This window comes from Phaenicophaeus curvirostris, chromosome 2, assembly GCF_032191515.1.
Source record: "Phaenicophaeus curvirostris isolate KB17595 chromosome 2, BPBGC_Pcur_1.0, whole genome shotgun sequence".
Lineage (NCBI taxonomy): Eukaryota > Metazoa > Chordata > Aves > Cuculiformes > Cuculidae > Phaenicophaeus > Phaenicophaeus curvirostris.
This window is the reverse complement of record NC_091393.1, coordinates 16,818,143-16,830,422: the sequence shown is the minus strand read 5'-3', so window position 1 is coordinate 16,830,422 and position 12,280 is coordinate 16,818,143. Positions and strand designations below refer to the sequence as shown.

The 12,280-nt window shown below is 41.7% G+C and overlaps 1 protein-coding gene across 1 annotated transcript in view; it reads left to right on the top strand.

Moving 5' to 3' along the window:
* Positions 1–10,300: 10,300 nt before the first annotated feature.
* COL19A1 (collagen type XIX alpha 1 chain) overlaps positions 10,301–12,280 on the top strand; it is a 199,627-nt gene continuing 197,647 nt past the window's right edge. Inside the window, exons 1-2 of the mRNA XM_069851444.1 lie at positions 10,301–10,575; positions 10,964–11,137. The gene's annotated coding sequence lies outside the window, so the exon portion shown is untranslated. The remainder of the gene's footprint in view (positions 10,576–10,963; positions 11,138–12,280) is intronic.

Here is a 12,280-nt window from a genome sequence, read left to right as displayed (position 1 = left end):
AGGGTTACTTAATTAGAAATTAAGTTCAAGTTACTTGAAAGAAAGAGGGTTTTCTTTCATTTTATTATTTTCATAGGGAACTGTATTTATTTTCACTTTTTCCTGTGTTGTGGCATTCTTAATTCAGATAGGTTTTCGGTAAATCATTGTTAAAGGCACTTCTCAGCTGTCTTAAATCTATGAATACATTTTATGGCTTGATTATATATTTCTCAAGCATCACAAGGATACCCCTTGGCTACACCAGAAAACTAAGATCAAATTCTTAATTCAGTCAAATACATAGTCTTTGTTTAATGTTCATGCCCACTTACACATGTGGAATTAACCATGTAATGGTATCTCACTGTTATCTCAATTTATTGTTAAACAGAAAAAATTACAGGACCCTAAAATTGATGATATCTAAAAAAGAACTGCTCTGCGCTATGCCAAATAAGATTAAGTGCATCTGATTTCTTCAAGATTAGCCTGTATTTCTTTAACAAAGAGATGAAAAGGAATCCAGCCCCATCCATTTAGCTACTCTACGTCAAAGGATACTCTAGTATCTTAACTTTAGCTTCTATTTCTTTAATTTTATCTTATTGCCTCAGATTCTGTCATACCAATAAGTAGCTTAGAGATACAGTAGAAATAAATCACTAAATTAATCCAGTGTTTTATTTTTCAGGATATTTTAGCTTCATATTAAATTATATTAACAAACCCGATGAGGAGCTGGTGAGGGAACTGGAATTGTTTAGCCTGGAGAAAAGGAAGCTGAAGGCAGACCTTATCACTGTCTACAACTACCTGAAAGGAGGTTGTAGCAACGTGGATGTTGGTCTCTTCTGCCAATTAATCAGTGATGGGACGAGAGGGAATGGTCTAATGTTGTACCAGGGGAGGTTCAGATTGGACGTTAGTGAAATTTCTTCACCAAAAGGGTTGTCAGGCACTGGCAGAGGCTGCCCAGGGAGGTGGTTAAGTCACCATCCCTGGAGGTGTTTCACAGATGGGTAGATAAGGTGCTTAGGGATATGATTTAGTAGTGGACAGGTATGGTTGGGCTTGATGATCCCAAAGGTCTTTTCCAGCTTAGGGATTCTATGATTCTATGATTAATTCTGTGGTCTTCACGCTGTGGAAACTCACCAAATCAAGTGATCATGCGTAGTCCTTTGTCCTCCCATAACTGCAGGAGTGTGCTTGGACATAGACAGCTTCTTCTGCAGTGCATTGGGAACAGTAGTTTGCCATGCTGTGTCACAGGCAGCCATCGGATACACTCAGGCGTCCTGGTGATTTATGTAGTAAAGCTTAGTACCAGGGAGGACTCTGAAAAAGACTTGCCAGCTTCATTATTTGGAACTAGCCTAGTCTAATTTGGCATTCAAACCGCGGTCCTGATTGTGAGAAATACTTCTGTGGGGAAGATAAACCCTGTGTGAAGACAAATGTGTGCCTGAGGCATGTTTTCTCTTATGTTTTTCTTCTATTTACAGGCATTCTATGGTTAGAGTAGTTCTTTTTTTTTTTTTAACTCCTAGCAACAGCCTTAGTTTTTTCAGTTTCAGCCTTTTTTCCTAATTCTATTCTCCAGGAGTCAGATCCTCTGTTGAAGTAAATTTTCTGAAGATCAGTTATGTATTTGGAACATATGAGTAGCTCCTTCAGGAGATAACCTCTATTCCAAGTTCTGGAAAATGGAACAATAGTACAATAGGAAAGACAAGCTAGTGTTGCTGATGAATATCTGAGCAAGTTGGTCCTAAAACAGTGTGAGATCTAACACTTTTTTTTTTTTTAAAAGAATCTAGCCTTATAGTTTTAATACATGAACCAAAGCTACTTCTTCCCAAATAGGTCTGAAGGCCCTTCATAATACTATAATTATTTATACTGGAAAAGATTTCATAGAATCTCTTGGTTGGAAAAGACCATTGTGACTGACTCCAACAGTATCTGTCCTCTACTAAACCATATTCCTGAGCACTTCATCTACTCATCTTTTAACTGCCTCCAGGGATGGTGACTCACCCACCTCCCTGGGCAGCTTCTGCCAGTGCCTGATAAGCCTTTCGGTGCAGAAGTTTTTCCTAGTGTCTAATCTGAACCTCCCTTGGTGCAGTTTGAGGCCATTTCTTCTCGTCATATTGCCTTTCACTTGACAGAAGAGACCAACACCCACCTTGCTACGACCTCCTTTCAGGTAGTTGTGGACAGTGATAAGGTCTCCCCTCAGTCTCCTTTTCTCTAGGCTAAGAAACCGCAGTTCCCCCAGGTTACTCCTCATAAGACTTGTTCTCCAGCCCTTTCACTAGCTTCATTGCCCGTCTGTGGACATGCTCAGCACCTCAATGTCTTTCTTGTAGTGAGGGGCCCAGAACTGAACACAGTATTCGTGGTGCGGTCTCACTAGTACTGAGTACAGGGGCAGAATCCCTTCCCTTGTCCTGCTGGCCACGTTGTTCGATATAAGTCAAGATGCCATTGACCTTCCTGGCCACCTGGGCACACTGCTGGCTCATGTTCAGCTACTTTCAATCAACACCCCTAGGTCCTTCTCTGCCAGGCAGCTTTCTAGCCACTGTTCCCCAAGCCTGTAGTGCTGCACAGGGTTGTTGTGTCCCAAGTGCAGAACTCTGCACTTGGCCTTGTTAAACCTCATCCCAATGGTCTGAGCCCATTGATCAAGCCTTTTCAGATCTTCTTGTATAGCCTCTCTACCTTCAAGCAGGTGGTCACTTTCTCCCAGCTTAGTGTCATCCACGAACTTGCTAAGGGTACGCTCAATCCCCTTAACCAGATCATCAATAGACTGAACAGAGCTGGACCCAACACAGAGCCCTGGGGAACACCACATGTGACCGGCCTGATAATTTAACTCCATTTACACTTTGGGCCCCGTCATCCATCTGTTTTTCTACCCAGCTGAGAGTATGCCTGTCCAGGCCAGTGGCAACCAGTTTCTCAAGCAGAATACTGTGAGAAACACTGCCAAGGCCTTTACTGAAGTCCAGGCATGCTACATCTACAGCCTTTCCCTCACCCATTAAGTGGGTCACCTTGTCATAGAAGGAGATCAGGTTAGATTGGCAGGACATGCCTTTCATAATCCCATGTTATTGAGGCCTGATCACCTGGTTGATTGACTGTGCTGTGTGACAGCACTCAAGGTGACATGCTCTGTGGCCTTCCCTGGCACCAAGATGATTTGGAGGAACACAATTTCATTACACAAAATCTTTTATCTCCATGAAGACTATCTTCCCCCTCATGCACAAGGAGGACCTAAGTTTGTATTCTTCTCTGAATACAGACTGATAACTATATTGTTGAGATGTTGCTTTCATAATATTTGTATTTTTGGCTTAAGGTCGTCTTCCTAATAAAAGTTTTATGATTAAGTGCCTTCTTTACTATGTTTCTATGCTCTAACAGTTATAGATTCTAGCTGCTGATTTAGAGATGAACTCTAACTGCATTTGAATAATTTTGCATGTGAAAATACAGCCTCACTAAATGGTTGCAGGATCCCACTTTAAGTTGTTAGAATGTAGTTGGTTCCAGCAAAATTACTCACTGTTTAATTGGCAAGATTAAGTACTCAGTTAAAATAACCAACAGGATATATCTGTATTCCCATTCTCAGGAAGGGGAAGAAACCAGAGCAATTCCTAGCTACTCCAGGCTTCGTCAAAATGGCACATTCATGCTAAATTGCTTGGCCTTACTCCAAAATTAAATTCATCCATTGTGTCCAAACCACGTGTGACGTGCCAAAAATAAACAATTTAGAGATTGATGCAAATGTTATGCTTGATACACTACACAGCTCCATTTGTTTCAAGAACCTTCCGTGTATTTAAATGCTGGCCTTTCTAGGAGCTGGTGTTAAATTTTGTGTTCCTAGTAAACAGTAAAATTTATTGGAATTGCAGTGCAGAAGTATACTTGTCATGTAAACATAGTCTGATAGAGTCTTCCTTTCAACTTCCACTTTGTGTTAGAGCACAAATTCCTCAGCCCTCCAGAATACATATATACATGGCATGGCATTGGAGTTGACTTGGAGTACATATAGGTTACTAGGCTGCTTCAAAGGGCGTGTAACAGCTTGATTATTGTTTTTTGCATTTATTTCTGTCTCACTTCTAACTGCAGCCTCTAGATACTATTGAATTCAGAGTTCTTTTACATCTGAGATCACAACTAGATAGCTCTAGGCAGACTTCAAGCTTAAATAAATCTATAAAATTACTGACTTAAAGTATGACATTGGTTAACTCCTGAAAACATTTACTTCTAGATGGAAGACATGTAGATGCAGAATACAGATTAAATGCACATTTAATTTAACTTCCAAGAGGATTGTGCCTATTTTTTCAGCAATAAATATGAATAAAATACTTGTCATTTTATTTCAGTTTAATGTTGCTTTTCAGTATTGAAATTGAGCATAAAAATAATAACAGTAAATATCTCTGCATAAAGTCAGAATCCTAGATGTGTTAATATAATTGTAGCTACTATGTTGATAAAACTGATGGTCACATATATCAGTTATTCTTGCACCGACGAAGTTATAGAAGTTACTTTCTGAGAATTTGAAACTATCCTGAATTGGAACTAGATTATTTTTAATTTTAGTAGTCTTTTTTTAAAAATAAAATTTGGGCAAATTAGCTGGATAGAAAGGATACAACAGCAGGAAACACTGGCTATTACTGAGACTTGTAAATTCCTAGACATATTTGTTAGAATTTAAAATGGAATTTTAACTGACATTTATTGGATTATCTGTGGTTTTTCTTCCTGAAATTTAAAAACAAACATAAAATATTCAGCGTTTTGATCTAAAATAGATCAAATTGAGTGCCATCACATGGCATGTACCAGACAACCAGGTGATCAGGCCCAGGCAGCATGGGTTTAGGAAAGGCAGGTCTTCCTTGAGTCAACCCAATCTTCTTCTGTGACAAGGTGACATGCTTAGATGATGAGGGAAAGCCTGTGGATATTGTCTATATGGACTTCAGTAAGGCTTTTGACACCATTTTCCATAAAATTCTCCTGGAGAAACTGTCTGCTTGTGGCTTGGACAGGTGTACCCTTCACTCGGTAAAAAACTGGCTGGATGGCTGAGCCAAATGAATCATGTTGAATGGAGTTAAATCCAATTGGCAGCTGGTCACAAGCGGCGTTCCCAAGGCTCAGTGTTGGGCCTGATTCTGTTCAACATCTTTATCAATGGTCTGGACAAGGGAATCGGGTGCACCCTCAGTAAGTTGGCAGGTGACACCAAGTTGTGCAGGAGTGTTGATTTGCTAGAGGGAAGGAAGGCTCTACAGAGGGATCTGAACAAGCTAGATGACCTGGACAGGCTGGATCGATGGGCCGGGGCCAGTTGTATAATGTTCGGCAAGGCTAAGTATCATGTCCTGCACTTGGGCCGCAATTACCCCAGGCAACACTACCGGCCTGGGGAAGAGTGGCTGGAAAGCTGCCCTGCAGAAAAGGACCTGGGAGTGTTGATTGACAGCCAACTGAATACGAGCCAGCAGGGTTCCCAGGTAGCCAGGAAGGCCAACAGTATCCTGGCTTGTATCAGCAAGAGCGTGGCCAGCAAGACCAGGGAAGCGATCGTCCCCCTGTACTCAGCACTGATGAGGAAGCACCTTGAATACTGTGTTCAGGCTTTGGCCCCTCACAAGGAGGATATTGAGGTCCTGGAGCATGTCCAGAGAAGGGCAACAAAGCTGGTGAAGGGTCAGGAGCACAAATTTTATGAGGACCACCCTGAGGGCACTGGGGATGAGAAGGCTGAGGGGAGACTTTATCCCTGTCTGCAACTACCTGAAAGAAGGTTGTAGCAAGGTGGGTGTTGGTCTCTTCTGTCAAGTAAAAAGTGACAGGACAAGAGGAAATGGCCTCAAGCTGCATCTGGGAAGTTTAGACTAGATAGTAGGAAATATTTCAGCCAAAAGGCTGTCAAGCACTGGAACAGGTTGCCCAGGAAAATGGTTCAGTCAGCATCCCTGGAGGTATTTAAAATCATATAGTTCGGGTTGGAAGGGACCTCAAAGATCATCTAGTGCCAACCCTGCTGCCATGGGCAGGGACATCCCTTTAGATCAGGCCGTCCAAGGCCCCATCCAAGCTGGCCCTGAATGCGGGTGTTCAAGGCCAGGTTGGATGGGGCTCTGGACAGCCTGATCCAAAGGGATGTCCCTGCGCACAGTAATTTTCTTTTTCACTTTGCTTTAAGTTTTCCCTGTTCAACGAGTATAGAAATTGTTTCTTGCAAGCATGGTCAAGGCAGGTGGGCATTAAATGAGTGAAAGTATGATTTTAGATAGTTTTGATATTACTGTCTCTTCTATTACTACTTGACAACTGTATGTTGGCCAAACAGACTGTGATGGGTAGATGTGGTGCTTAGGTACATGTCTCAGTGGTGGACTCTGCAGTGTTACGCTAACTGCTGGACTTCACAATCTTGAACATCTTTTCCAACCTAAATGATTCTGTGGTTCCATAAAGTTGCCCTTTACGCGTGAATAGCTTATATAGCCCAATCAATCTGTAGGATCATAAACTTTGCTGATACTCTTCCTTTGCTCTTTACTTTCCTTTTTCTGATATTTGCATTATAAAAATTTTAAATTAACACATTTTATTGCTTTATATATATTTTCAGATGGCATACAGGATTTTAGAGTATTCATACAGAATTATTGGCCAAACACCTGTAATTCCCAGCACAGCTGCCTAAAACCTGGCTTTCATCTTTTTGTTATATGTAATGACTTTCAAAAATATATGGGTACTTTAGTCTAAAACGAGCCAGATGATGTGGTTTGACATGGTTTGGAAAATCACCTTTCAGCTTTTCTTATACCTAATCATCTGTTTGACCATGGACTTTTTTTCTTGTAAAACATGAAAGCCATCAAAAGGCACAGATTTCCTGCATTAGAGGTAGGATGGATTCCATGTGAAAGAAAGAAAAACAGCGGTAAAGGTTCAGAATTTTTTCTTTGTTGTGTATTTCTTTGTGTGGTTCATGAAACAACAGAATATGTAGCAAGATGTTTGTAGCATGGTTATATACATGCATTTATTTATCCATAAAAAACAAAGTCAAGTATGCCTTTAATAGAATCAGGACATAAATATTTTGATACTATTAATCTTAGCATTGTTTCTCTAAGCCTGGATTTGACTGATGTTTTATTGAATTGTACAAATCCAACACTTTCAGGTTTGAATAACTTACCTAAATTTATATATTTCAAGGTGTAGTATATGCACAGAAATGTATTTTTCTGGAATGGCAGTGGATACTTTACAAAACAGGAGACATATGTTTGCAACTGATAAATAGAAGCAATAGATCAAGACACATTTTTACTTGAAATATACCTATTTAGAGTTAAAATGTCATTATTGAAAATATGAAACATGTTGGGACAGGATAGCACTAAACATTATGAGTGATACAACTCCATGTTATTTTTGTCAAGAATGACACTATCAGTGGCATTGGAATAGAAAATTAAGTATGGACTTTGTTGTTGTTACTCTACTATTATAAGACATCTTATAATAAGTGTATATAAGTGTCAAAGAGTGGAGAAGGTAGGTGCCTGAGCCAAGACAACCAGAAGTATAGGAGTAAGTATTCTCTCTGCATCTTTTTTAACAGTTACTTTGGCTTCTTTACTGAAAACATGAGTACTTTCTAAGTATTCAGAAAAAGAAGTGGCAGTTGGGTTTCCCCTCCCTCCCCCTTCTCTTCTTCTGTAGAAGAAATGAAGGACATGCAGCTTTACTGTTGGCTTTGCTGCTTAGGAGTTCTTAATGCATGTGCACAGGCACATAAATAATTCCTTTTTGATGTAATTTTTGTCAAAGTTCCTTCATCTGAGTGACATTTTTGCCCCTTGTACATTAATGTTTAAATTTCCATTAATTTCCCCAATGCTGAAATTCCACCTGTTTTGTTTAAGTTCATTACATCTCAGTCTAATGTATTTTAAAGCATTTACAGTTTAATTGCTTCAGTGGAAAGCAGTTGTCATGACCAGCGAATCTTGTAGAGGGCAGGAAGGATCATCTAGCAAGGAACAATCCCACGTAAGGGCTTATACAATGGAACAGAAATTCTAAGCTCTACATTCAGTGAGAAATTGCGTGGTAAAGGGTATTTAAAATTAATATTTTAAAAAAAATTTCAAGTAGAATACTGCTGCTGTTGAAGAGTTTTGTCAAAACTTACAGCTTCATTCCTATATATGCGTTGTCATAAGCAACACCAGTTAAAAATGTAGGTCTGACAAGATGGAGACAAATCTGTTAGCACCACACAGACAAGAGTGAATTATGCTGCTTGGCTGGTTTGGGTATCTAATTGTGCTGGAAAGGAAAAAAAAAAGTTGGAAGTGATTGTCAGCAATAAAGAAATTTTTTTTATAAAACATAAGTCTGTCTCTTTTCCTCTGATCCTCTCATCTTCCCCCTCCCCTCCTCCCTTTAGCCTACAACTGCAATTGTAGTAAAAGCTGTTCAGCGGAGCCATTCACCTTGGCACAGGAGCGCTCTTAGTGTCTGTGCTAAGCATGGTTTCCAACTTAACAGTCTCTTTTCTGCTTCTTGGTGTGTTTACCTTGGTTCTTGCCTGGATCCAGGTCCAATCCTGTTTTTTGTGGGCAAGTAGGTGCTCTAGCTAGAGCTAAATAGCTAAAAAACTGTGTTACTGAAAAGATAATATAGGATATAATCCATTTGCTGCAGGTGTCTCAGCTCATATCATCAGTTTTTTCCAGTACTTCCTGGATACAAAGGAGATAAGACGATGTATAGACAGTGTTCAATCTGGAGTGCACCAGGAACTACTTGCAGGTGAACAAGAGTGCAAGTGGTTGGCATTTCAAAGCTTTTTATGATAACAGAGGCATTTTGCCAGTTGTGGCTTTGCTTCTTATATTGCAGGAGGCAGAGAGAGAAGTCAGTTTTTTTGGCCACAACAGAAGCTTGTAAACAGCAAGGTTTTCCTTCTTCCCAATTTACATGTCACTAGACAGTTAAGGCTGTATTCATGAATGTGAACAGTGTTGTCCATAAATATGTGTGTTGAGGTCCTCAACTGGTATAAATCTGCATTATGCCTTTGATTTGTGAACTGGCATAATTGTCTTTAGTTGAAGATCTGGGCCAGAGTATGGGAAACGTGCTAGCCGGGGAAGACTGTAGTAGGTTCTAATTCTTCTGCTTACTGCTTTCATATGGATATGGAGTGTTTTGAAGTTGACCAGATCCAAATTAGAAATTCTTAATTTTCTATTTGCAGTGTCAGTATCATGGCAAGTTGAACAGCATCCTCGATTTAGGGGTTATGTTTCATTATTGCTTCATAGGAAATGAACACCCAGCTTCCATCTGGACTGTTGAGCAATCCTGAAACTTTGAGGGATAGAAGTATTTCTTTAAGGGGTAAACTGACTATGCACAGTGTTATGCAGTTAAAATGTTTAGCTAATTTAGAACTTATATTGATTTAAATTAATCAAACTGAATATAAATGAATGTGATGAGGCTGAATCCAGATATTTAGGGTATATAAAATAAAGTTAAACAAGGACTTAAAATATTGTGTCACTCAAGAGAGAAGAAAGATGCAGTCCTTTTCAAATAAAAAATGATAATGCCTTTCACTGGGCACAGGGCTTTTACAAAGGGTCTTTCAGCTGAGGATCTCGCAGCTCTTGAAACACTGAATTAGGGCTCAACACTGAAGCCTTTATCAAATGAACAGTCTGAAGGGACAATTTGTCAGCCGTAGGACTGGGCTCTTGTGCCTCGCTGTGCGAGGTGAGGCAGCTTTACTTTCTATAACTTACAGACTGAGCAAGCGGGATGTGCGACTTGCCTGAAGTTACACCAGAACTCAGTGGCTAAGTTGTGGAATAAAACACCCTAGCAGGCTTGTAAGTTGCAATTTCAGCTTTCTCTCATGGTTCTAAGTTGGGAAGAACAACACAACAACTGTTTTGAAATTTAAACCACAAAGATAACCTACAAATCACATGGAAAGACATGATTATCCTGGCTGGTTATCTTGGTTGAAATGAAGAGATACTTTTTGAAATCTTGGGCGGGGGGGTGGGGAGGGAGAGGCAGGGAAGCAAAAAGCTAACCCTGTAAATACTCTGACCTGAAGACAAGTTCAGCTAAATTGGTTGTAAGTTAATAAGTTTTCATATAATAGTCACCACCTTCCTTCCCCTCCACCCCTTCAGCATGATTCTACCAGAAAAAGATGAAATATGTGTTTGATATATATAAATGAGTTATGTTTAGTTAGAGCCCTACTCTCCCTATCTTCTGTACATCTATTTCTAGTCATTTTACTCTTCTCTGTCCTTCTGTCTGGTTTATATCTTTAAAATGCAATAAGGAAAACTGCCACAAGCACACTTGGAAACCTAAGAAAAGCGCAGTTTTGCACATTCAGATGAAAGCCAGTGGCAGTGCTCAATCTCACCATTTCATCACAGTCAGATGATACTACAAAGCAAGAACATCCAGGTTTGTAAATGATAGATTTTAAAAGGTAAAACAAATGTCAGTGATCTGCTGTGCTTCACAGCATAACTTCCATAAATAGGCGCACTCTCTTGTTTACTTGGATGACTCATTTTTAAGTCTATGATAAAATACATAAAATTAATGATATGCGCTTACACTTGACTGATAGAAGCCAGTTTCTGCCATTGTGCTAATGTTTGTAATTGTTTCTTTACAACTAGAAACCAGACACTTTTTCATTCCTGTATATTTACTCTGGCAGTTTAATTATGGAACTGAAGTTTTTGGGGTAAGGGAGAGAAAAAGACATTTCTTACGTTATTACTGGACTTGGGATGTACGATTATGTAAAATCCGTGTCTGGGTGGCTGTTTGTCCTTCCTTGCAGAGTGTTCTGTGCTCACTGAGTGGGAGGGTCACACTGTGAGACTAATAAGGACAGAGCTGCATCCCCCTCTACCACTCTCTGGAGACTCACTCCAGCAACTCCTTGGAGCTACAGCAGCTCTGTACAGGCGTTTTCGGTGCTTCTGGGGGATGTACTAACATAAAAAAACTAAAGGTAAGCGACTCATTATTTGTAGTCACCTTTTCAAACATCTCCCATGCACACACACACACTGCAATATTCCTGGGGTTTGCGGTGGGGTGATTTTCTGTTTTTAAAATTGCCATTTAAGTTTATCACTCATTTTTGCCAATATTAACTAGGAGAGAATGTACCTAGTAAGCTTGTAACATGCTGTGATCAGCCTGTGCTATAGGATTCTGCTCAGGGTCGTGTAACTACGCTGTATTTGACTATTGCTAAGATGCGCTAATGAAGCTAAATTTGCAGTAATTCACAAACCGATTAAACTGCTGCAAACTGCCACCGTGCTCATTAATTGCATGCCCGGATTTACGTTCAGAAGCCTATCTAGGAGCGCGAATCCTTCCCAGTTAGCTCGCACCTACCGAGTCGAACCCTCCTCGGGAGCCGCGGGGAAGGGGAACCCTCGCCGCTCCGCAGCTCCCGGGGGGTGTGGAGGCGGGGGACGGTCCCGGCGGGCTGGCGCCAGCGCTGCCGTGTGTCCGAGCCCTTCTCCCATCCATCCATCCATCCATCCATCCATCCATCCATCCATCCATCCATCCATCCATCCATCCGCGCTTTCACTCACCTGCTCGCCCCGCGCAGGTGCGGCTGCTCGGATCCTGCTCCCGGGGAGCTCAGAGGGTGCAGGCTGGGTTGGGAGAGGCGTGGGGGAGCTGAGGGGGTGCAGGCAGGGTCGGGAGAGATGTGAAGGAGCTCAGGGGGTGCAGGCACGGTCTGGGGAGGCGGTGGGAGCTCAGGGGGTGCAGGCTGGGTTGGGAGAGGCGTGGGGAGCTGAGGGGGTGCAGAAAGGGTCGGGAGAGATTTAAAGGAGCTCAGGGGGTGCAGGAAGGGTCGGGAGAGATGTGGGGAGCTCGGGGGTGCAGGGAGGGTCGGAGGAGGCGGTGGGAGCTCAGGGGGTGCATGCAGGGTGGGAAGAGATGTGGGGAGCTCAGGGGTTGCAGGCAGGGTCTGGGGAGGCGGTGGGAGCTCAGGGGGGGCAGGCAGGGTCGGGAGAGACGCGTGGGAGCTCCGGAGGGAGCAGTAATCCCCGTGCTCCGCTGCTCCTCGCCCAGCCCCGCCGTGTTTAAACCCGTCCTCCGGAAAGCCTGACTCGATCCAAGAAAATCC